Source organism: Staurois parvus, unplaced genomic scaffold (assembly GCF_062004578.1).
Source record: "Staurois parvus isolate SC_StPar_1 unplaced genomic scaffold, SC_StPar_1.0 ptg000136l, whole genome shotgun sequence".
NCBI classification, from domain to species: domain Eukaryota; kingdom Metazoa; phylum Chordata; class Amphibia; order Anura; family Ranidae; genus Staurois; species Staurois parvus.
The window spans coordinates 4,486,272-4,511,383 of record NW_028317932.1 but is presented as its reverse complement, the minus strand read 5'-3'; the positions used below and the strand labels follow the sequence as shown (position 1 = coordinate 4,511,383).

The following is a 25,112-nucleotide window of genomic DNA, read 5'->3' as shown; positions in this document are numbered from 1 at the left end:
GTGGAAAGAAAAAAGGATAAGAGGTACATTTCCACAACTAATATATTCTATTTATGACAAGTAAAGAACATTGTCCTCAGTGCTGGTCCTGTACAGAGCACTGAATGTGCTGTATCATTACAGCAAGTCGTGTTTATTACAAGCTGTGTATGTATCCTGAGTACATCCCAGAGTTGAATAATGTGGCAGACTCTGATTGTTCATTGGGGCTGTGAGTATGTGGAGTATGTATGATGCAGACATTCCAGAGAAGTTATGCCACTGCGTCTAAACTGCTTTCCCCTCCACTCTGGAATGTGCTCCCTGATCTACAGAGAAGAACAGAGGTGATAGAGAACACGGAACATTCCTGCACTGATCGCCTGTTTTCCTGCACAGACTGAACCTTGTCTGGGTAACACAGGAGATTACATGTGACAAACACCCTTATACAAGACAGCGCAAACCACTTACATGTTCACTGGGATGCAGCCATGCATGATATTGACTCCTGCTATTATTACTGTATGTTCCACTACAGCTCAGCCTTGAACAGGCAGGCCACACATAACATCCATGGGAAAAAAAGGCTCAGTGACATTGAAAAATAGAAAGCTGCAAAGGAAAGAGATGATTTTGTGTGTATTTTTAAATATGATATTGCAGTTTCATTTTGTACCAGTATTTATTTCAGGTACTTATATAGTGCCGTCAATTTATGCAGCACTTTACATATGTGTTGTACATTCACATCAGTCCCTAACCCTCAAGGGGCATACAATCTAATGTCCCTCACTTACATTCATACATACACATACTAGGGCCAATTTAGACAGGATCCAATTAACGCGCTGTCTTTGGAGTGTGGGAGGAAGCTGGTGTACCCAGAGGAAACCTACGCAGGCACAGGGAGAACATGCAAACTCCAGGCAGGTGGTGCCATGGTTGGGATTCAAACCAACAACTCTAGTACTGCCAGGCAGAAGTGCTAACCATTTAGCCACTGTGCTGCCCATAGCCACTGTGCTGCCCATAGCCACTGTGCTGCCCACAGAGGTATGTTCCATACCTGTGAGATCCCCAGAGAAGCTAGGAATCACTGTAGTAGTCACTGCTACTAACTGTGATCTCCACTAGCTTCTGAGTCCAGTGCCAGTGGCTGCCCTGCTGCATTGTGAACATAGGAGGTCTCTCACTCAACATGGATGTCATTCAGAGAAAATTTTGCATTCCCTTAATAAATGCAAAGCATTTGCTGGATGAGGTGGCGATCATGAGGTCACCATGAGCTCTCCACCTTGTACAATCAGTGAATGATTAGCATTCATGGAGAAAATGCAAAGTGTTCCCTGAATGGCATCCATGCTGAGCAAATGACCTCCTGTATTCACAATGCAACAGGGCATTCACTCAACACGGAACTTGGATGCTAGTGAAGATCACTGTAGCAGCAGTGCCTACTGTAGTGATTTCCAAATTATACAGGGATCCCACAGATATGGCACATACACAGGGGCGGACTGGCCATTTGGGTCAGTAGGGGGCCCCATGAGATGCCCCTGGTACCTTTTTCATAGGCTTTTTTGAGTTTGGGCAAGAACACAGGGATCCCATGATCCCCTATTGCCCAGGGGCCCCATGAGTTGTCAGTCCGCCCCTGCACATACATACCTACATTAGTTCAAGCTGGACCAATAACTATGTAAAAATTGCCATACCTAAATTTCAGCTTTAAACTGCATAGGTTGAAGCAAACCTTTATTATGTTCGCTCAGAGCAAATTAAAGATCACTTGATGCATTATTTAAAAAAAGTAATTTATTTATAGCGTCCCTCCAGCATAAAATCATCAACCCTTCCATCCATCCCCTCTAACTAATGGCTATACGAAAAAAAAAATAACAACTCTATCTAAGACCCCATTCACACTTGTGCGACTTTCGACATCAAAGTTGCATGCAGGTTGTACCCCATGTTTTCCAATGATAACCATTCATATCTGTGCAACTTAAAGTAGCAGCGACTTCAAAGTAGTTCATGCACTACTTTGGTCTGATTTTCATGCAACTTGAGTACCATAGACTTCAATGCTAACCCTCCAAGTTGCATGGAAGTCATACCTGAATGTTTTACATGCAACAGTGGTGCAACACTGGGTCTGCCTTTGCAGAGGAACAAGTCATATCCAAGTTGCATCCATCCAAAGTTGCATCAAAGTTGCACCAAAGTTGCACCCCAAAGTAGCACAACTTTGGAGTCATACAAGTGTGAGTGGAGCCTAAAATGCTTTTTACATACCTGTGGCCGTGATCATGTGACTTTCCAGTCCTGCTCTGCTGCAACATGTTGGGTTCTCCATCTCTAACATCATCAAGAGGCGACTGTCTTTTCTTGTAGCTCCAGGGGTTGCAGGAAAGAAAATCGCTTGTTTCCTCCACCAACAGAGTCAGGCTCCATGCACACTGGGCATTTTTATAATGCTGGTAATGTTAGCTGTGTAAAGTCACATTAAAAATGTGAGTTTTTCATCTTTTTTGTAGCATTTTAGCATTAGCGTTTAGCGGCATTTTCCCGCTTTTTTTAGCATTTTAAAAAACGTCCAAAAATGCCGGTTTGCGGCATTTTAACGCGTTTTTCAGCGTTAGAGCATTTTTACAGCTAAAAAACTCCTCTAGAATCCCACAAGTCCTGGGTTTTTTTTTCAGCCAAAAAACGTTGATTACAGTCTATGTGTGCATGGACACACAGGATAACATGCTGGGGAGTTTACTGGCTGTAGAAAAAAACATCAAAAGCCAAAAGCAGCTGCTGTAAAAACGTCTCGTGTTTAAGTGTTGATGGGGAATCACAGTGATTATTGAAGTGACTATAGCTGCTGGCATTATTTGCATGAAAAAATGTAACAGGCTGGTTGTACCCAAGTCGTACAACAATCGACTTGGGTACAATCAGCCTGCCCATATGGTTTGAAATCTCAGCCAGATTCTGCTGAACCGCCTGAGATTCAAACCATCTATGGCCAACTTTATACTCACCTGGCCTTGATCCAGCTCATATATATGAATGGTAGTACACTGTGCATGTGCAGGCCAGATTGTGACAAGCAGCTGTGCTCTCCAGTCTGCGATATCTTGCTGGATCTGGAACAGGTTAATATAAAACTGGGAGGGGTGCTGGGGAGCTCAGGGACAATGATCTAAATGTAATAGTACTTTACTTCTATGTATTGTTTGTAATTTACATGTTCAGGCTCTGTTCCCCTGCTATTACACTGCAAGTCTCTTAGACCATGACCCTCTGATAGAACACTTTCTGCAGTCTCTGATGACATGAAATAACCACAGTGACCTTTTTGGTTACACAAAAGTGCTTAGTAACAACATTTTTCTCTTACATGGCAAACAATGTACTTTTTATTGAAAATAATGTGATTTGTTCATTCTGACATGCAGCCTATTGATTTATGTGAAGTGTGACTGTTAATGGCAGGTCCCATTAAGGCAGTACTTAGAGCCAGACACTTAGACATGCCATGCTTATCACGAAGAAAAGAAGTCAATATGTTAGCTTAAAGCCATTTTGTGGTGAGCCATAAACATTATCAGTTGGGATTTCCTCCACAATGGGAAAATCATTTGTATCATTATATTGGGCATGTGCTCTGTGAGTATATTTAGTGGCTAATGTTTTGTATATGAAGTGTTTTATGGTCATTCAACAGTAATATGGCCGGCACAGAGCTATGGAGAGATACAAATGGTGTATACTAACCCATTTCAAGCTTGTGTTTACTGTCTGTAATCCAAGGGAACCTGTAAGCCATTTTATACATTTTAAAGCCTTGTGTGTATGCAGGACAGAATACCCGCTGTTATCTTTTGTTAGCCAGAAAACCCTCCAGTGTTTGCTTTTTTTTATACTCACTTCTGTCTTTGGGAACTTAATATGTACAGTCTGGAAGAAAGTAGGGAAATGGGAGACATGACTGAAACCTTCAGATACATCAAGGGGGTGAATAAGGTTCAAGAGGGCAGGACTTTCAATATGAAACCAAGATTAAGAACATGGGGACAAGTAGTGAGTCAGTCAACAGTAACATGCTTGGGACAAACTCAGACCTATACTTGGCCAAAAAAAGTAACAAAAATAAATAATAATAATAATAATAAAAAACAACAAAAATATGTTTAAATAAAAAATGTAATAAACAAAAAGCAGGTAAACTCGATAGACCACTTGGTCTTTTTTCTGCTGTCACTTTTCCATGTTTCTAATTTTGGGGCTGATACTGACCTTCAGATGCCAACACTGTAGTAATTTAGGCCAATTTTGACTAGCTTTTGATAGGAAAAATAGTCAACCACATGAAATCAATCTACCATCATCCCAAGTTGATATAAATTACGGTGATCAAATTTTCCAAATGAAATCTTGGGGATACCATACAGACAATGCTCATTTTTGATGGGGGTGGGACAGGGGGAGGAGAGGGATTAATAGCAAGATGCATAACACGAAAGGATTATGGTCGGGATCTCAAGCAGCAACTGGCTCAGCCTGAGAACTGAACAGAAGAGGGGTTAATAGCAGCTTGTGTAGTGCAGTGCGCCAAATGGTGGATGTGGCCAAGTAGTGCTAACAGTAGGAGGAGCCTAAAGAAGTTATGGTTAAAGGATAAGTACAGCTAAAGCCCTTTTCCTATGGATCACCAGGGTGCAGTTCATTCTGCATCTCCATGACCCGTTTTCAGCTGACACACAGCCAGCCCAGGCTAGGGAAGGATCGTGACCATATGGTCGGGATCCACCCCAGAGTCTCAAGCAACACCTGGATCAGCCTGAGAACGGAACAGAGGAGGAGCTAATAGCAGCTTGCGTAGTGCAGTGCGCCAAATGGTGGATGTGGCTATATTGGACTAGGAAAATTGTGCTAACAAAGGTAGAGGCCTAAAGGAGGTATGGTTAACCCCTCCTTGCCTAAGGGTAAAACAAATTTTAATGCCTAAGCACATTTTTGCACCTGACGTGTTAGCAAAACCGTACATATCATCACAACTACTTTGTGCATCCAGGTGGATTATACCTTGTTTTTTTCAGGACAGGTTGTTAGAGCGGGATCGGGGACAGTCAGTGAGACCCCGGTCTCTGTGCTGGGAGTGCGCCGTGCTCCCAATACAAGCCAGGTATGCTAATTTGGTTAAGGGGTTAAGTAAAAACCTACATTGCTATTGGTCAAGAGTGCTTAACACACAGAGTGCAGATACCAGCAGTGCATAGTGCGCAGAGTTCAGGGGTCAAAGTAAGTAACGCACAGATTGCCAGGGTCAAGAGTAAGTAACGCACAGACTGTAGAGGTCAAGAGTAAGTAACTCACAGACTGCAGAGGTCAAAAGTAAGTAACGCACAGACTGTAGAGGTCAAAAGTAAGTAACACACAGACTGTAGAGGTCAAGAGTAAGTAACGCACAGACTGCAGAGGTCAAAAGTAAGTAACGCACAGACTGCAGAGGTCAAGAGTAAGTAACGCACAGACTGCAGAGGTCAAGAGTAAGTAACGCACAGACTGCAGAGGTCAGAGTATGTAACGCACAGACTGCAGAGGTCAAAAGGAAGTACAGCACAAAATGCCTACCAAACAAACAATCCCTCCTCCTCTTTGCAGTACAACCCTGTGCCTTCAATGAGTTGTACTTACCATACCTAGTCATTGCATTGCATCTGCTGGTCAATTCCCTGAGTCCTCCTGACTCCTCAACTGCCCATGTTTTATTCTTGTATGTGTAATTTATGCAGCTGCCGGCTTCTGTCCCTGCCTACTGCCCATCAGACCTGTAGCACTACAGCACAGTCAACCACAATAGCAGCACCCATTAAGTAGTCTTGGCCCCCCCTTCCTCCCCACACACCCAGTCACACATTACAATTCCAGACATCATTGGTTACACTTTTGCATTTAATCTGTCCCAGTACAGTATATAACCCATAGCGATCAGTCAGCTCACACCGGGAGAAACTGGGTTCTGATTAGCTGCTACTTTACCACACCAGGAGAGGCTGGCTTCTAATGAGTTGCTATAGGTGATAGATATACCTACCTATGTGATACCACAAATTCCTCCTAAATTAGGAGCTCCCCTTTACAACTCAGAAGTGTTCCTGGAAATTAATTTCAGAAAACTTCAGTCTTTACGTTGCAGTCACTCCTGTCAATCAGCACTACAGGCAGCTGGAGAACTCAGCCAAGCTTCATAGTGGATTACCAGGCCAGGGATTCTTATCTATTAAACTGAGATATATGTGGGGACACTTTTTTCCAGGAACAGCCTCCTGAAGACAGGGACTATACCTGGAAATCTGGTCACCATAATATTATTGTAATTATATGAACTGATGTTGGTGGGTCATGTGAATACATCTGATCAAGTTTCATATAGGAAAATTGTAAATCAGTTAAAATTGCTAGAAAATTGCAAGCACAACTTGCAAGTCTGCCTGGGGCTGACACGATATTCCCTAGTTCCAATGCCCAGTACCTCTCCATAGAGGCTGGTGTCTGTACTAAAGCAAAAACAGGGAGTCACTGTCTGTGGCAACCAAATTTAAAGTGGTTGTAAACCCTTACATATACCCAGTGAAGTGACTGGCCTCAGGTGATGAAACGAATCCTCTTACATAAGTTATACTTGTCTATCTACAGTCTTCTCTTCTCTATAACCGTTCAAAGCCCAGAATGTATAAAGCTTGTCTGAGAGTTCAGAAAAAAGGGGGCAGAGAGCTGAAATTATACACTGCAGAGCTCAGTGAGGAGAGTTCTGAAAGCTGATTGGGGGGAAGAGACACACAACCGCATCTGCACAGCTCACAGGAACAGAGCTGAGGCTGTCACTCTGCTGGAGGTCCCTCCACTGTCACCATTTTTCTCTTGGTGTCAGGAGAACATATTAGAAGAGACTCATGCTGATAACAGAGGAATGAAGCAGCAGACAGAAATGACACTTAGTGCTCTTAATAAAAGACAAGGACACACTATACAGGGATATGCATTGTTCATATTTCATGTCTGAGATTTATAACCTACTTTAAAATATAATGGCCAGCCTGCCAAAGATAGCCACCTTCTCCATCTTCAACTTAGTGCAGTTCTCGATCTGTTTCAGTGATGCAGAGTGCCATAGCTAGTCTCACGCAAGCCTGGCAGTAGTACATTTTCTGCAATACAAAGGTGCTGTGTTATATTTATATTTGTTGGCAGTGTCCATTGGAGGTACAGTACTGATTTCTCTATAAGAAAACTTTGATTGTCCTTCAACATGCTGAGAACTGCTATACACAGCTAACTTGTTTCCTTTTACAGCAGCTTTTTAGTCTACTTCCCCTTTGACAGATCATGGATGGGAATCCCCTAATTATCCACTAATAGGGAAATACAGTTTACTTTTAGCAACATTCTTTTTGCCATTATTTTTCCTTGAACTAGCTCAGTCCCAGCATTTATATATTTATTTATCTTTAGGGCCAGTTCACACTACATGCGTTTCAGTGTGCTTTTTTTTCTGCATCCAAAATGCACAGAAAGTAGGTTATATGGTTGTCAATGTCAGAGTTCACGTAAGTGCTTGCATTTCAGTTGCAGAAAAAAGTAGAACAGGCTGCATTTTTCCTGCACAGAACTGTACTGGAACGCAGTAAAACGCATCACAAATGCACCGGAATGCACTAGCAACCACCACATGTCCATACTTAAATTAAAGAAGAAGAGACAGGAAAAAGTGAAATGGAAAGCATCAAAAATGCACCAGAATTTGCAGAAAATGAACTGTACTACTCACCTTTTGCACACTGCAGAGCTGCCCTCCATGTCCTTCTTTGACCCTATTTATCACTTTCTAGGTTGACAGATTTTTAATGAAAATGTAGCTTCATATGGTGTCCTAAAGCAGAAATCTCACCTAAGCGATGGGAAATCCCCTCTTAGACAGTTGTCATAAGAAAAGGTTTCCTTGTTGGAAAATTCCCCTCACCTGCTGTTCCTGTGACACGAAAATTTTGGATTTCCTAAACCTTCTGTCATAGAGAAAAAGGTCACAAGGACAAATATCGAGGGTGAATTTCCCAGTGAGGACAGAGATAGCAATAAAAACCTAATTGGAGTTCTAACCCTTCCACATTCTAAAACTAAAAAAATAAAGATTTGTATAGCCTGGCTGGTGGTCCTTTTTACTCTGACCACACAACCCAGGTGTCATCACGGGCCATGTCATGCTATCCCTCTACCCTTCCCTGCTTTTGAGGGATAATTTACCAGGAGAAGGAAGGGGAGGAGGAACCTAATTGGCTGCCTTTCTGAGTCCAGATTTTAGACCCACTGGATCCAAGAGGGAGCCCCAGAGGAACCTGAGTACGTGTAACGGTAGGGTGTCACAGGCTGCAGAGTGGGGGGGAGCCTGGAAAGACTGTGCTGTGGATGAATCTGCAGAGAGAACAGGGCTGCTGTATGGTGCTGAGCTGTGTTCTGTAATCAGAAAAGAGAACCCAAGTAATCTTGCTGGGAATTGGACTGTGGGCTCCCTAGAAGGAGACAGAACAGGCATCAGTGGGGAACCCCACAGTTTGCTGTTATCTATTGCCTGGCCTCCCAGGAAACAAAGTGCTGACCTGAGGATGCCTATACTTCTGCTAGGATTGCCTTGGGACTGTACATCAGATCCTTCACTGGCCAGTGGTGTAGTCATGGCCTTAGAACTATAGATAGCCCATACTGTTATTTTCCAAAATTTGGAAGTAAAGCCGGCCATAGACAGTTCAAATCTCGGTGGGTTCAACTGGGACCAGACGAGATTCAAACCATCTATGCGCAGGCTGAGTGTACCCAAGCTGATGGATCGATCGATGAAATTAGGAACAACCAGCTTGTCAGGTTTTACATGCAATTATTGCTAGCAGCTATTATAGCCGCTAGCAATAATCACTGTGTTCTCCCAACAGGGATGGCTCCCCCTGCGCCCGCGGGGTGAACACTGTGTTAAAGGGGGAATCGAGAGGTTTTCTTCCCTGCAACACATGGTTGCAGGAAAGCAAATTGCACTGTCTATGGCCAGCTTTACAGTGTTTTATGTTAGTGATTGATAGAGTTAACCTTGTTATTGCTACAGCTGTACTCAAAAGTTTGCATACTCTGGCAGAAATCAAGAAATTTTGGCATTGATATTTAAAATATAACTATCCATGCCGAAAAACTGTCTTTTATTTAAGGATAGTAATCCTATGAAGCTGATTATTATCCCATAGTTGTTTGGCTCCTTTTTAAATCACATTGATATCAGAAATCACCCAAATGGCCCTGATCAAAGGTTTTCATACCCTGGAATGTTTAGCCTTGGTACAGATACACAAGGTGACACACACAGATTAAAATGCCAGTTAAAGGTTAGTTTCCCACATGTATGGCTTTTTGAAAATTGCAATTATTGTCTGTGTATAAATAATCAATGAGTGTGTTAGCTCTCACATGGATGCAGTGAGTAGGCTAGATACTGAGCCATGGGGAGCAGAAAAGAACTGTCAAAAGACTTGTGTAACCAGGTTATGGAACTTTATAAAGATGGAAGAGGATATAAAAATATATCCAAAGCCTTGAACACACCAATCAGTACTGTTCAATCACTTGTTAAGAAGTGGAAAATTCAGGGATCTCTTGATACCAAGCCAAGGTCAGGTAGTCCATAAAAGATTGCAGCCACAACTGCCAGAAGAATTGTTTGGGATACAAAGAAAAAAACACAGGTAACCTCAGAAGAAATACAGGCTGTTCTGGAAGAAGACAGTGTGGTTGTTTCAAGGAGCACAAAACGACAATACTTGAACAAAAATAAGATGCATGATCGAGGTACCAGAAAGAAGCGGGCATATTGTAAATGGGCTTTTTGGTGGCATTGGCGCAGTAGAGGTTTCGTTCTGGCAACTCAACCATGCAGCTCATATTTGTTGATCATATTGTCTTTTTCCAAAAGCAGCCTGTATTTAGGACAAGTGAAAGTGTGTGTGTACCTGGCTGTGAAACTACCTTGTGCTTGGCTGCAAAACAAAAAGACCTGAACAGTATTACAGTGGCTCCTACGGGAATGGTGCTGCACATTATTTTATGATACAAACTTATTATTAATAAACATACACTTGAAGTACATGTATTAACTACAATATCAAATAAAGTGACACAGACAGATGTGACAAAGGCTGCTTCCTTTCACAGTTAGGAAGATTAAAAAATGATGTATTTCTGCTTCGTCCTTTCTTTGTCTAAGAGTCACTCAACTTAAAGTGATATTAAAGCTCGCTTTTTATTTTTTAAAAAAATAACAAACGTCATACTTACCTGCTCTGTGCAGTGGGTTTGCACAGAGCAGCCCTGACCCTCTTCTTCTGGGATCCCTCGCTAGCGCTCTTGGCTCTTCCCCCCTGCAGAGCAAGCCATTCCATAAGACACACAGAACAGGGCTCAGCAAGCCCCCCCCCCCACACACACACAAACACACACTCTGATTGACAACAGTGGGAACCAATGGCTCCTGTTTATGTATCTGAGCCAATAAGGAGCAAGAGAGCCGAGACAGCCTCGGCTCTCATGCACATTGCAGGATCGAGATCAGACTAAGGTATGTATTTAGGAGGGCTGTGGGTGAAGCTGCATGCAGAAGGTTTTGTACCTTGCTGCATAGAATGCAGTACGGGGAAAAACCTTCTGCCTTTACAACCACTTTAAAAAGCTTACTGGAAACAAAGCACTGAACCTCTTGCCAATAGTAAGAAGTGATTTGCCCCCACCAAATATAGCTGTTTGACCCCTTCCCACCCACCTTGGCATCCCTTTAAACAGTTTGGAACACCCACTGTCATAGTGGTCACATGTTAGGAAGCCGGTCCTGCTGGCTACTGATCTGTGCGCCGGACTAAGGCTGGCCATACATTATACAATTTTCCTGAGATTTCTGCTTTAGATTTACCAAAAACCGTATAATATGAGGTCAAATCTAAACAACACTTTCAATTGTATCTAATTAGGCGGGCCCTTGCACTACATAGTGGAAGGTAAATCTAAAGGAAATTGGGCAGAAAACTGTAAGAAAATTGTATAGTGTATGGCCAGCCTAAGGTTGGCCATACACGTGTAGATTTTCAGCCAAGAATATTCATTTCAAGAATATTCGTTTGAATCGAAAAAAAATCGATGTTTGTTTTCAACAGCAGTGATGGAAAATTTTGAAGGAGCAGTAAAGGAAAACTTTTCTCGATCTTACGAGTTTTTGGCCAGTGTATGTGGTTATCATTCAGAAATTACATTAATTTTAAAATCGAATGTTAAAAGCAAAAGACAATTTTCGAACAATATTCGTCCATTCATTGAATGTACTACTTTTCTTATGAGTATTCTCGGCTGAAAATCTACATGTGTATGGCCAGGTTTAGGGCTGTCTTAGATAGCTCAGTCTTTGTGTTGGGAATGTGCTCTCAGCACATAAAAACTGGACACTCAGCGATGCATATGTGCGTTAAAGCCCCCCCCCCCCTTTGCTGCTGCACATATGTGTTGAGCGGTCATAAAGGGGTTAATATATTTTGCATTGCTTTAACAATATCTTTATCTCTATATTAAAATTATAAGTTCAGTTGTATTACTCTTTTTTTATACTCCATTTCTCATCTATTCAATGTTACATACTTACCTAAGCGCTGTTTCCATTGATATTTCCTCAAGGCTGGTCCAGTGCTGCACAGCAGCTCTTCTTCCTCTGTACCCAGTACATACTGTACACAGCCCAAACTAAGCTTAACTTAATGGGACTTGATTACCCAAAAGTGGAAAAAAGTTTTGGGCAAAGATCTATTTTAACTTACATGCCTTAAAAAGCAAATATAAGTATAATGGGTTCTCCTCTTTACTTCACAGAAGGGGAACAAGGTTTTCAAGAATAGAATGTGACATGGATCAAGGATAAAATTCTTGGAAGGCTCGAATGAAATAAACGAGCCTGTGCAGATTTCTCACCTCCTACTGTTCTTTGAGATTTCTAGGTCTGACTATAGAAAGAAACCCAACAGCGCACATGAATTTCATCACCATGTTTGCAAAACCAGCCACTGGCAAGGCACTGAACTCAACTTGTCCTTAAAGAGTCACCATTTGGAAGACGTTCAGCTCCGGGAGAACAGAGTACACTCCAACATGTGTGTTCCTAACAGCACAATAACCAAACAGTGCTTGCTGGCCCAGCTTCCCAGCTAGGAAGGGCTGTGATTCAGGGAACGTAAGGTACAAGAAACCTCTGAGTCATATTTTCTGCAAAGGATTTTCCCAGAAATGTCTTCTCAACAGTCATTTTATGTTTTGTTCATGTAACAAGTCGTATATAACAGTCGTGATGGAGCGTGACAATAAAAGCAGTTGCCATGGATTTCAAAATGCAGGGAAACATGGTTTTAAAATAATAATTATATTAAATATTATTGTATATACACTGTGTTTTTATATTGGAGGTAGTTTTGCTTTTTTTGTGTCAGGTCGGTTCAGTCTACGGTGCTAAATAATATTTCCAGGTCCAATTCTTTTAAAAGGAGATTCAGTCCAATGCTGATATATGATGGTGAGTACTGGTGAGTTGAATCTTTTACTGGTTTGATGTAAGCACTGGTGCTAGTGGCTAGAGTCACATGGTACAGTCATTCAAGTACCTCTGTGGAATTGCAGTGGGCAAATATCTCACTTGCTCAGTCAGGATGGGAGCCATTCCATAGTCTCTTAGCGATCCTAATGCTGGCAATTTGATGTTACTGCTCAGATCACACATGTGGCATCTACTGTTCCTGGCACCCTTTTCCCTGTGACTTCCTTCAGTTATTCCATCTCTGAAGGCTGCCCCTTTGCCCTGTTACTGGAATCCCCTCCGCTACACTGCCCCAACCTAATTCTTATAGATTCCTTGATAACGGCCCCAGCTGCACTCCATTTGAGACCCCCCTTCCATGATCTGTTTCCTCGTGCCTCCCTACACTGGTCCAACCTAACTCTTATAGACTTCTTGATGATGGCCACAGCAGCACTGCACTGTGGACCCCCCTTACTTGATCTGTTTGCTGGTGCCTCCCTTACAATGCCCCAACCTAACTCTTATAGACTCCTTGATGAAGACCCCAGCTGCAGTCCATTGTAGACCCTCTTTCCATGATCTGTTTCCTGGTGCCTCCCCTACACTGCCCCAACCTAACTCTTATAGACTCCTTGATGAAGGCCCCAGCTGCACTCCCTTATAGACCCCCTTCAATCACCAGTTAACTGATACCTCTCCTATACTGCCACAATAGCCCTTTCCCCTCACTTTTGTCCCCCACAGTTATGTTCCTTCTGTGTTCTGTTCCATTGCCCTGTTCCTTTAGCTGGCCATACTCGTATAGAGTTCTCTTGTTTAACCTGTTGGGGGATTCATAGATTCCTCCACTCATGCTAAACAGTGTAGATGGACAAATCTCAAGCTCTCGACTATGTATTTTGAGAGCCGGCGCCTGCGTCTGTCAGAACTCCTGTATTGTGACTGTAGCTGGTTGAATACAGTCACTGTTAGGTCAACTTTTTTCCACCCAACTCCTTCAATTTATTATTATTATTATTACTGTACAGGATTTATATGGTGCCAACAGTTTGCTCAGTGCTTTACAATATAATGGGAGACAATACAGCAACAATACAGTTCAATAAAAGAGGGTTATGAGGGCCCTGCTCCTTGGAGCTTACAATCTAATGTTTCCCAAAGCCTGAATTTCACCTGATTAAAGGGAATTGGCTGAAATCTGAGCCATGTATGCCCAGCTTAAGAGGTATTTAATACCTCTTATAGAGATCACAATGGTCCCCCTGGCAATGCCTTCATCTGCTGTTCTCTCTAGAAGGAGGGCATCATCTTTGTTCAGGCATCATCCAAGGTCAGTAGCTTTCTCCAGGACTGAAATGTCCACTTTACTGTTGATATGGTAACATACAGGAATGGCATTTATCTAAACCTTATCACTTATCCAAATCCCAGAACAAAAATGTAATATATTGCTGACAATTTCTTTGATGTAGTGGCTATATTCCTTTTCTTTTTTCAGTCTTTTTTCCTTTATTTTACCCCATGATCCCGGCCAACCACACTTTTCATGTCCTAGGGGTTTAACGATCACTCACTCTACTGTATATATGGTGGAGCAGCTTTGTCACCCTAGGACAGCACATAGAACAGCACATGTGTTAAGACTACAGAACCCTTCCCCATCTACTCTGCTTCATGGTAAATTGGGGAGGTGTTCTGTAGTCCATGAAGTGAAGCAGACTGTATGGGAATTTAGGAGCTCACTGGAATTGTGGCTGAAGCAACAGGTATTTTTTTTTCACTTATCGAACAAATGTAAAAAAACACATGTGGTGTATTTAGCAGAGCAAAAGGGAGTAAAAAAGAGGAATTTATTGTTAGGTTTTACATAAACTTTAAAGAGGAACTTCACTATCCTCTATGTTGTTTTTATTCACTTCTTATCTTTTCAAGGCATTATCCCTAACAAACATACTCACACACCAAACATCTCCAGTGTTGTTCTGTTGTGATCTGCCACTCTGCTGCTGCACGCCCACTCCCTCGCTGCCATCTTGTTTTCCGCTATATCTTTCTGGTTCTTGCAGTCAGCCCCTGTGGTGCATGTGATGTAGATTGACCCAAAGTCTGGGATGCAAGACGTGAGGCAGCTGTGGGCTAGGTCATTCTTGCCTAGGTGAGGCCAGTTACGTACAGAAAAAAAAAGAAGGTATTTATGAGAAAATTTAAAAATGTAATTTAAATTTTGTGTAAGAAAAGAGGTCGAGGTGTAATGGAAAGTGGAAAAAGAGGGTGAAAATCCACTTTAAGTGCTGAAAGCAAGTCGCTGCAGAGATTGGGACCTCAGCTGTCAAAATAATAGCAGGTCTGGCATTTACAGGAGTGGCCTGTCACTGGCAGGGCAGTGCAATAGAACACATGAAGCACCCTATATCCGTAACTGGTTAAAGAAAAAGTCATCATGAAGAGAAAGATTCCCTTGTAATTGCCATTGCAGGTGGCTGGAGCTGGAAACGTCTCCGTTTACACTACTGGCTCAATTCACTCTTTAGTGTTAGCTAACCAAGCCTTCGACTCATGTTACATACACTCACATTGTTGTCTATGACACTTGGGTCCCTCCACTTAGAGAGTAATAAAGATGATGGAAACCATAACTGATTGACAATTAATTTGCTAAAGCTCTAAGCATTATAAGCAATTGCTATTTTTTTCAAATAGAATACTTGATTTAACCTTTTTGCATGCTTTGTTGCATGCCAGAGCTGCTGATGATCCCCTACATGCTCTTTGTAACCACTTCATTTATTTATTTATTCTACTTTCATGGGGGTCCTGATGGTGACAACTTTGGAGTTAATTTACTAAAGGCAAATAGACCGTGCACTTCGCAGTTGCACTCTGCAAGCAGTGGTGTATTTAGCTTTTGTTCTGCCCTAGGCAACACAAAAATCGGCGCCCCTCGCAGAAAGAGCCTGACATTGACCAACAACACCCCTGTCTCCCACCCAAGAGAGCCTTCCACTACCACTGCCCCCCATACACCAGCCACCATCCCCCCTGGTGAGAGAGAGAAAGACACTTACTTTCACAGCTCTGGACATCCCCGGGAATGAGAGTCAGGTTGTGCATACATCGTCATGAAACCTGCAGCCTCTCTCTGAACCCACCAGGTCCCCATGCTGCGTGTGTCCCTTCTTCCGTCCCTTCTTTCAAGGAGCAGTGCTGCCCACCCCCCTTGAAAAATGCCTCCCTAGGCAAATGCCTTGTTTGCCTTGTGGTAAATACACCCCTGTCTGCAAGAACAGTTGCTCCAGAGCTTAGTAAACAAACAGAAGTTCTGCTGACTTCCATTATCCAATCACATGCAAGCAAAAATGCAGTTTTTTTACACGTAATTGGGTATTCTTTTCAAAGTGAAGCTGTACCTCATTTACTAAGCTCTGGAGCAACTGCACTTGCAGAGTGCAAGGTCTATTTGCCTTTAGTAAATCAGCCCCAATGTCTGAGTCAAGTATGTTTAAATCACCGCTTAGCCCTGGTTCATATTATTAATTGCATAGGAACACGTTCCTGTTCTGTTTACATGCTATTCAGTACAGAGAGCTTTGAGCCTATTCATTTTTATTGGGCTCAAATTGCACTGCATCGCACCAAAAGTAGTACATGCACTACTTTTGGAAAACCAGACCACATGGTACTTTTATACCAGGTGCTCTGGTGCAGGCATACGAACTGCATTTGGGGTGTTGCTAACTTAGCATTGACACTCCCGCTCAAGATCGCAATTGCAGTGCATTTTGAACTCTGTACAGGAAATGCAACCGGATTGCATGTTTCTATCCTTATAGTCACCTTTGGAAGTCCATGTGATAGGGTGACAATGTAGGAGCACAGCTAGGAGACAGAGCAAAGTGTTGTCACCCTATAACAAGAATTGCCTGAACAAGGACCTTGGCAGCATTACCAGATATTATTTTTATGAATGTTTCAGGTTAGATTGTAAGCTCGAAAGAGCAGAGCCCTCGAACCCCTCATGTATTGTTTGTTGCTGTATTGTCTCATGTTCTGTCCCCCACTATAATGTACAGCGCTGAGCAAACCTTTTTGGCGCTATATAAATACTGTATAATAATATAATAATAATAAATAAAAAATTACTCTTGAAATTATGTTAACATATTAAAGCTTATATATGATTTTAGTGATAAAAAAATAACTGGTCGTATCCCAGGTGCTGGAATCTGTCCTGTATGCAGTGCCAGTGTGTACAAGACAAAAACAACTATAGTTAGCAAAACAGCTTCCCTTTACTGCACACTGCTCATATTATCTATTACTTGCAGCACGGGAAGCACCTAGTCTCACTTGTAATGTCTGACTCATTGTATGGGCTGTCCTGTCTGAATGTACTTTTAAGCAGTCTCTTCTGCCATTTTAACAACTGCAATATGGGGTTTATTCAGGCTTCATACATGTTTAAATCCTGAAGAAGGGATTTAAGTTATCCAGAGAGTTTGCATCTTTCATACCTTAAAGAATATAAAAACCCAACATTTCATATTCCTGATATAAGCCTGCTGTACCATGCACTTGTATGAAAAAGTATCCTGTTCCCTATGTATTTCCTCCTTTGTGAAATTCCTGGGGTCCCTGCCAGTCCCTCTGCCTTCCTATTGAAAAAAAAAACTGACGACACCAGGCATGAGAGCAAAGTGGGTTTAGTTTTCTAGCTGTGCTGATGTTTCTCCTCTCCTAGCTCTCTAAGCTTGTTCTGCTCCTGAGAGGGTATGTGATAACTTTTATAAAAGTGGGCAAAGGGTATTTATTATGTTATTTATATCTATACACAAATGTTTTGCCTTTCATTTCTATTTTAAACTGAATGGGTTGTTTTTACAAAGTGAGGGTTCACATATACTTTAAGCTTGCCAATTAAATGTATCACTTAAATTCAAACTCTCTGACTCTGGAAGAATCTTGACAATAATGTCGAAATCCACCCAGATGCCTGATTGACAGCTGGCTTCACCTCTCTGAGCAGAAGCCATCTGCATCAGCCCCCACTCCTGCCTGGCGATCCAATGAGCACTGGAGGGGCAGAGCAGAGAGCGGACCGAGAACTGAGTGATCAGAATTCATGAAAGTGCTCAGTTCTTGGGCTTAGTGCCAGCAGGGGACAGCTGCAGCATCACACCAGTGCTGCAGCATGGAGGTGAGTATGTATGTTTGTTTTTTTTTAATAAACCCCAAACCTCTTCTTTAATGATGAGTTAACACACAGAAATGACACACACTGCTTACCTAAACTCCAAAACAAACATTTTTTTTTTTGTAGCTTACCACTTCTTAGATGCACTGGCTACATTTTCTTTCTTTTTTTTTTTTACAGCATTTCCTTTATTGTACCTGGTGATCATGCCAGTAACACAATTCCTGGCCTAGGGGACAACGATCACTCACTGTACCTATAGAGGAGCAGCATTGTCGCCCTGTTATTAATGCATTTCACAATGTTAAAAAAAGATATAAAAAAAAAAATGAAGTCACACCTTTAATTTATTGTGTATTTGTCTCACACCAATCACTGGTAGTGCCGTGCCACTGTTAACTAGAATATCCTTAGTTTCAGTGACTTCCCTTAACTATTTTATAGTTCTATAGTGTTTTTCTCCCTGGGGACTTAAAGTGCCTTTATCTGTTGTTGGAGCAGATGGTGAGGAAGCTATTATGGGCACACTCAGTAGAATACCATTCTAGGGTCAATTAACCTACCAGTATGTCTTTGTAGTGTGGAATGCAACCCAAGCAAGCCTAGGATGAACATACAAACTCCATGCAGACAGTGGCCTGGTTGAGATCCAAACCAAGAACCAACTTCTTTAGCAAATCCTCCCCATTGTTTTAGTAGTAGTTGTGTAACTAAAGCCGACCATAGATGGAGAAATTTTCTTTCCTGCAACCAAGGGTCTATGGCTGGCTTAAACCAATCTTCTGGTTTAATGTTTTTAGCCATTTTAGGCAGTAGATAGGTCCCCTGCTGTGTCTTTCAAAGAGTTGCTCAACAGGAACTCAGTCAGGTAGAGCTGGCCACTGACATCAGAGTTCACACAGACGCGCAGACCTGATCCAAGAATCTTGCCATGTCTTTCAGGCAAACATTGGCTGTAAAGAGGTCCTCTCTGGTCTGGTCACATAAACTTTCTTCCTTAGGGACGATTTAGATGGGACACCCATCATGAGTACATGAGCCCCAAGCTGCGCACAGGCAACCCATAGAGGTGGATGTAGATGCAGCAGCTGCATAGACATAGATGCATGTGAGAATTTGACAGGCAGGTGCACAGACCCAAACACAGACGGTGTGCATTCAGGTCCGTGCACCCGTTCCTTCATGCTTGTCAAATTTTGTCATGTGGCTGTGTCTGTGAAGCACAAACTTCCTTAAGTTGCCTGTACACAACTCAGGGTGGATGCAGACACAAAGAAAAGGCTGCTCATGCACACAAGATGGGTGTCAGCTTCTGTCTGAATGTGAATGATCCCTTTAGCTCAGGGGTGCTCAACCTGTTGCCTGTGGGCCACATGTGGCTCTCAGAACCCTCTTCAACGTCAAACCAGGGAAGTGCATGCCTTGGTTTGGCAACCCGTTGAATGCGATCTGGGTTTGTTGACCCGCCTTCCCAGAGCATCGGAGTGCAATGAGCCGGCGCGGGCAGCAGAGGAAGGAGGCGGCCGTGGAGGGATAAGGAGCAGCGCTAAGCCGATGCTTCTTCTGCAGCATCGGCTCCTGTCCGAGGTGGAGTGATACCAAGTGCACTTCACCTGGGACCTTTCTAGCAGCCTGGAGAGCGATGCCAACAGATGCTGGAAGAGGAAAAGAAGGTAATTGTAGTAAACAACACATACACTGCACATTTGCAATGGGCATATTAGCACTTATTAAAAGGTTAACAACTATCAGGCTGCTTTTACTTTGCACCTGCTGACCAACTTGTGCTGTACCGAATCACAACACAGATCAGGAGGGGGGCGCCTGCACCCTATACCCAGAAATGCTGGATAACATACATATACATGATCCAGCATAGTCGGCCTGCCCGCATGCAGTGAAAACAGTGGGCAGTCCAGAAGCGGATAAGCTGTGTTTGATACATTCTGGGCATTTTTGATACATTTTGCTACATTCAAGATATGTTCCACACAGAAAAAATGCATTACCTTCCACTTTTGTTTACTGCACTGATGTGTAATAGGGCCATTGGAATACATGGAAAACACTGTGCATACATTTTTGATGCAGATTAATTTACATGGCTTCATTCACACTGGCATGTATTTTCTGCATGGAACGCAGATTCTTGCTGGCAGAGGTAACAGAAGATCTTGTGCAAAATACGCACCTAAAATTCTCACTTTTTCCTGTGTACAATCCTTCTAATAACAATACGTTTGTATGCGTATACAAGTTTACATGTATTTACACACATAAAATCTGCAGATGTACTCTATTGCCAACAGTATTGAGACACCCCTCCAAATCATTGGATTCAGGTGTTCCAATCACCTCCATGGCCACAGGTGTATAGAATCAAGCACCTAGGCATGCAGACTGCTTCTACATACATTTTTGAAAGAATGGGTCGCTCAACAGGAGCTCAGTGAATTAAAGCGTGGTACCGTGATAGGTTGCCACCTGTGCAATAAGTCCATCCATAAAATTTCTTTACTGCTAAATATATCACGGTCAACTGTTAGAGGTATTATAACAAAGTGGAAGCAACTGAGAACAATAGCAACTCAGCCACGAAGTGGTAGGCCACGTAAAATGACAGAGCGGAATCAGCGCATGCTGAAGCACACAGTGCGCAGAAGTCGCCAACTGTCTGCAGAGTCAATAGCTAAAGACCTCCAAACTTCATGTGGCCTTCAGATTAGCACAACAACAGTGCTTAGAGAGCTTTATGTAATGAATTTCCATGGCCAAGCAGCTGCATCCAAGCCTTACATCACCAAGTGCAATGCAATGACCTGTTTTATGGAGTGAAAAATCATGCTTCTCTGTTTGGCAATCTGATGGACATATCTGGGTTTGGCGGTTGCCAGGAGAATGGTACTTGCTTGACTGCATTTTTCCAAGTGTAAAGTTTGGTGGAGGGGGGAATATGATGTGGGGTTGTTTTTCAGGGGTTGGGCATGGCCCCTTAGTTCCAGTGAAGGGAACTCTTAAGGCATCCGCATACCAAGACATTTTGGACAATTTCTTGCTCCCAATTTTGTGGGAACAGTTTGGGGATGGCCCCTTCCTGTTCCAACATGACTGCGCACCAGTGCAAAAGCAAGGTCCATAAAGACATGGATGAGCGAGTTTGAGGTGGAGGAACTTGACTGACCTGCACAGAGTCCTGACCTCAACCCGATAGAACATGAATGGGATGAATTAGAGTGGAGACTGTGAGCCAGGCCTTCTCTTCCGACATCAGTGCCTGACCTCACAAATGCTCTTCTGGAAGAATGGTCAAACATTCCCATAGACACACTCCTAAACCTTGTGGACAGCCTTCCCAGAAGAGTTGAAGCTGTTATAGCTGCAAAGAGTGGGCCAACTCAATATTGAACCATGCTGACTAAGACTGGGATGCCATTAAAGTTCATGCGTGTAAAGCCAGGCCTCCCAATACTTTTGGCAATATCGTGTATGTACAGCCTTAAATGTATCTGTGTCCTCCTGTTTTTGTACGCCGCTAAATGCAGCACACATTTTAGTTTGCAGATGCAACTGTGTTTTTGTTCCCATTGATTCCTATAGTGCTGTGTTTAAAACTATTCGCTATACCCATGGCATGTTCTTCTACACCTGAAGCCCTCAGGACTCACAAAACACCAATTCAAGCTGGCTACTTACGTACTATTGGCAGCGAAACAAACTATTGCAAAAGCCTGGAAACAACAATTCATATCCTTCATGGAAGTCCATAGCCGTCTAGATTTTTTCCTGGTTAACAAAAAACTCTCTAGCATTCTTTCCTATGCCCATGAGAGATTCCTCAAAATATGGACTCCTTGGATTCAATATGCCCATCCTGTTATGCCAACAGGCAGTGTCACCTCCCTATAACTTGAGAAGACTCATAACTCAGGTTTCAGTGCTTTCGATGTTCTCGTTTCAACTCTTTCTTGCTTCCCCCCCCCTTTTTTGGGGGGCTCTTTCGCAGTGCTGAATTATGATGTTCTCTATCTGTTCTTTGCTTTGACTATACACCTTGTGCATTTTTAATGCCTTTATTTCTTTTGTTATTGCCAGAAGTTAGGCAATAGGTTGTATAGCCCCTTACATGTTCCTTTTGCTGATATTACTGACACAATAAAGTTGATGTTATTCTTTGACATACCGGTTACATTGTCACCAATCATAGATATGTTTTTTCTATGCATGACTACTTTTGCACTGTTGCCTCTTCTTGTTATACTTTACTTATACAGAAGACAGCAGTTGCGTTTGTACTCTCCAAGCTTGTAAAATCTTCAATACAAATGTATTGAAAGGAAAACTATTTGCTGTATGCATCTAAATGCAGGGATTTAGGCACTCAGTTGAATGAAACCCTATGCAGAAAGTTAGCCAACGAAGGGTGTCACCTAAACTCCAAGCTTTCTGCAGGCCTGTCATGAGAATGAAAACTGCAAGCCTGTCATGAGAATGGACACTGCAAGCCTGTCATGAGAATGAACACTGCAAGCCTGTCATGAGAATGGACACTGCAAGCCTGTCATGGGAATGGGCACTGCAGGCCTGTCACGAGAATGGACACTGCAAGCCTGTCATGAGAATGGACACTGCAGGCCTGTCACGAGAATGGTCACTGCAGGCCTGTCATGAGAATGGACACTGCAGGCCTGTCACGAGAATGGACATTGCAGGCCTGTCATGAGAATGGACACTGCAGGCCTGTCACGAGAATGGACACTGCAAGCCTGTCACGAGAATGAACACTGCAAGCCTGTCATGAGAATGGACACTGCAAGCCTGTCACGAGAATGAACACTGCAAGCCTGTCATGAGAATGGACACTGCAAGCCTGTCATGAGAATGGACACTGCAAGCGTGTCATGAGAATGAACATTGCAAGCGTGTCATGAGAATGGACACTGCAAGCCTGTCACGAGAATGGACACTGCAAGCCTGTCATGAGAATGGACACTGCAAGCCTGTCATGAGAATGGACACTGCAAGCCTGTCACGAGAATGGACACTGCAAGCCTGTCATGAGAATGGACACTGCAAGCCTGTCACGAGAATGGACACTGCAGGCCTGTCACGAGAATGGACAGTGCAAGCCTGTCACGAGAATGGACACTGCAAGCGTGTCACGAGAATGAACACTGCAAGCCTGTCACGAGAATGGACACTGCAAGCCTGTCACGAGAATGGACACTGCAAGCCTGTCACGAGACTGGACAGTGCAAGCCTGTCATGAGAATGGACACTGCAAGCGTGTCACGAGAATGAACACTGCAAGCCTGTCACGAGAATGGACAGTGCAAGCGTGTCACGAGAATGAACACTGCAAGCCTGTCACGAGAATGGACAGTGCAAGCCTGTCATGAGAATGGACACTGCAAGCCTGTCACGAAAATGGACAGTGCAAGCCTGTCACGAGAATGGACACTGCAAGCGTGTCATGAGAATGGACAGTACAAGCCTGTCATGAGAATGGATACTGCAAGCCTGTAATGAGAATGGACACTTTAAGCCTCTCATGAGAATGGACACTGCAAGCCTCTCATGAGAATGGACACTGCAAGCCTCTCATGAGAATGGACACTGCAAGCCTGTCACGAGAATGGACACTGCAAGCCTGTCACGAGAATGGACACTGCAAGCCTGTCATGAGAATGGACACTGCAAGCCTGTCATGAGAATGGAAAGCACATCCCGGGTACTTTCTTGCCAGAGAGAAGTTTTTATGTGTCATGTGTTAGCAGACAGCTGTGGGGTTTCCGATAACCTCTTCAGTTCCCCTCTGTGGGCGCAGCGTCTTCTTAGGAAACCAGGAGCCTGTCATTTACTGTGGTGCTGAGCTCACGCTCGGTCTGGGACGGCCTCTCACTACTGTTTATAATCGACTTTCTGTTTTAGTCTATTACCTCAGCATGCAGTCAGCGTTCCTCCCAGTTCCTGGAGACATGACAGGGAGTAGCAGTTCTCTGACTTCCTCAGTTTGTTTTACACAGAAATACACCCCTTTATGTGACGACATTATGATAGATGATGGGAACGTAGACTGTGATGTGCCACTGGCGGCGTCTCAAAGGAAGGAGGGACTCCACGTCGATGACAGCCACTGCAGGAAATATAAGGGCTGTCCTCTTAAAATAATTCCGCTCTCACGCGGGGTGCAGTAGTCAGCAGGGTCGTGGTCACTGCAGTCATGTCAGTGTAGACCACAATGTGTTACTACGTTGAGTAAGGATGGGAAGAGTGGTTACATTTCTTTTAAATATTACGTGTTCAATTTCAGCTAAAACACAACTCAGGTTTTACTGGTGGGAAGGGTATTCAACAAATGTGATCAGTAAGACTAAAGCCGGGCCAAAGATGGAGCGAATTTATTTCCTGCAACCACAGTCAGTGTTGATGGGGGAATCCCTCCTGCAGAGCCATTGTGCTTTCCTGGCAGGGGGGGTAGGACTGCCATCCCCACAGGGAGAGCACATTGATTACTGCTAGTGGATATAATGGCTGCTAACAATAATCACATGTAAAATCCAACAGGCTGGTTGTACCTAAGTTGGTCGATCGATCGATCGACTTGGGTACATTCAGTCTGCCCATACATGGTTCGAATCTTGGCTGGTTCAGCAGGGACTGGCTGAGAGTCGAACCATCAATGGCTGGCTTAAAGTGGAGTTCCACTAACTGTAAAAAAATAAAAGTCAGCAGCTACAAAAACTGTAGCTGCTGACTTTTAAAAAACAGCCACTTACCTGTCCCTTGGTCCCGCGTTGCCCCGACCGCAGCCGTTTCACCGGCCGTCCTGTATTACAGGCGCCGGCATCTTCAGTGTGGACACCCGGCTGTGACAGCTTGTGGCTTCACAGCCGGGTGTCCACTGCGCATGCGCGAGTAGCATTGCGCTTCCTGAATGGCTCCATCGTCTTCTGGGACCTGTCATGTGTCCCACAAGACTTCGAGGAGGGAGGGTAGGAGGACAACTTCCATTTCTGATCGCCTAGGCAATCGCAGCGGAAGTGGGAGCGGGTACCTGTCACATTCGGGTACCCGTTCCCCCTCCCGCTCCCCAAAGGTGCCAATCCTTAATGGGGAGTGGGGGACCAATCTTTAAAGCGGAACTTCTCCTTTTGGGTGGAACTCCGATTTAAGGCTTCATGCACACAGGACATTTTAAGCGCCGCTTTCAGAGGCATTTTGAGTTTTTTTTCTGCCACTAAATGTTCCTCAATGTTAGCCTATGTATCCATGCACACACAGGCATTTATAGGTATTTAGAGG

At 43.4% G+C, this 25,112-nt stretch overlaps 1 long non-coding RNA gene across 1 annotated transcript; it reads right to left on the bottom strand.

Moving 5' to 3' along the window:
• Nucleotides 1-7,007: 7,007 nt before the first annotated feature.
• LOC149465914 (uncharacterized) lies at nucleotides 7,008-23,878 on the bottom strand. The gene is made up of 2 exons (XR_016312191.1): nucleotides 23,747-23,878; nucleotides 7,008-7,187 (listed from the first exon to the last, which is right to left on the bottom strand). It is a non-coding gene; the product is annotated as an uncharacterized LOC149465914 (long non-coding RNA).
• Between the last annotated feature and the right edge of the window lie 1,234 nt (nucleotides 23,879-25,112).